The sequence below is a fragment of the Chaetodon auriga genome, chromosome 24 (genome assembly GCF_051107435.1).
Source record: "Chaetodon auriga isolate fChaAug3 chromosome 24, fChaAug3.hap1, whole genome shotgun sequence".
NCBI classification, from domain to species: Eukaryota; Metazoa; Chordata; class Actinopteri; order Chaetodontiformes; family Chaetodontidae; genus Chaetodon; species Chaetodon auriga.
Window position 1 is genome coordinate 5,856,847 of NC_135097.1, and position 1,465 is coordinate 5,858,311.

General features: G+C 36.9%; 1 non-coding gene across 1 annotated transcript; it reads right to left on the reverse strand.

The window, feature by feature from the left end:
- Positions 1–729: 729 nt before the first annotated feature.
- Positions 730–812, reverse strand: trnal-cag (transfer RNA leucine (anticodon CAG)). Its single transcript has one exon. It is a non-coding gene; the product is annotated as a tRNA-Leu (tRNA).
- Positions 813–1,465: the final 653 nt, after the last annotated feature.

A 1,465-nucleotide genomic window follows, 5' to 3' on the forward strand; every position in this document is an offset into this window, starting at 1 on the left:
TCTCAGATACACAGTGACATTACCTTGACTTCGTGCGTCCCCGTGTGATGGTGGGTGCTGCTCAGCTATCAGCCGCTGCTAAACAAATGTCTCTAATCACTCGAGCTCCACATGTAATCACTGTAAATGTGTCCAGCACATGTATGTTATAGCATATGTTAAATAGCTGACAAATTCTGTAATTTAGTTAAGACTGTCTTTACAGCTGTGTACAACTGCATTATACTGTGTTATAATCCTTTTTTCAAAATGTTTGTATATTTTGTATGAATGCTAAAGAGGGGTAAAGTGTTACCGAACTATTACTTGGCGAATATGTTACATGCTATTTTAAGTGTTTTTGTGGACTCTGTGTTTAAATGTGCTGGCTTTTAGGCACAAACAGAACAATATTTTAAATCTAAAATGTTTTTAGAAAGACATGAAAAAAGATGCCGATTTAAAGTCGCAACAGTCACGTTATGGGTATTATGGACTCCATAGTACCCATAACGTGACTGTTGCGAATTAAAATCAATGGAGGAGAGTCGGTGTATTTTTCAAAATAAAAGTCTCACAATAAAGAGAAACGTATTAAATGCGGAAGTTGCCGGCTGGAAAACATGGTTACTGGAGAAATACGTTTGAATTGTTTGTTTGATGTAAACAACAAGTTATTTAGTTGTGGGTTATCGCGTGCGTACTATCAAAACGAGAGAATGTTGTCAATGCAAAAAAAAAAAAATTTGCTGTCAGAAGTGGGATTCGAACCCACGCCTCCAAAGGAGACTGCGACCTGAACGCAGCGCCTTAGACCGCTCAGCCATCCTGACATGACAGGTACAAAACGTAGGCTAGATTTTATAGACCTACTATTCACGTAGGACGTGCCACACAGCTGCACGTCTGCCCTCATCATAAAGACCTTTTATTGCTGCATCAGACGATTAAATGAAATATTTTAAATGCATTTTATACACATTCCTCTATCTGGACATCTGGACATCTGGACATATTTGCTGTCTTCGCAAACTTTCGACAAATGAAAATAAAATACTGTGAGCTTGAGCAGAGTTTGTAATGAGGTGACCAGCAGCAGATAAGATCACTGAAGAGCTTAAACATTTTTAAAAAGAACATATTTCTGCTGCGTTACACCAAGTGATGGTGGTGTTAGATGTCCGAGATGGATGGGAAAACATCACACTGCAAAGCTTCAAAAATGTTAAGAAAGATATATATATTTTTTAAAAAAAGTGCTTTTGCTAAGGGCGTTAGGATTTATTATAGTTATTTGTAAATTTTCTAAAAGGCTTGCCTCCTCAGAATGCCTTATTTATAATGCCTTATACTCAATTTGAGAGTAACACTAACTTGTTTACATTTGGTCAATAGAAATGCTTTGATACCTACAATTTTGGGGTCATTTTTAGTAAAGCGAGGTGTTTAACAACATCTTTCAACTCAAAGTGCTTCACATGAGAAA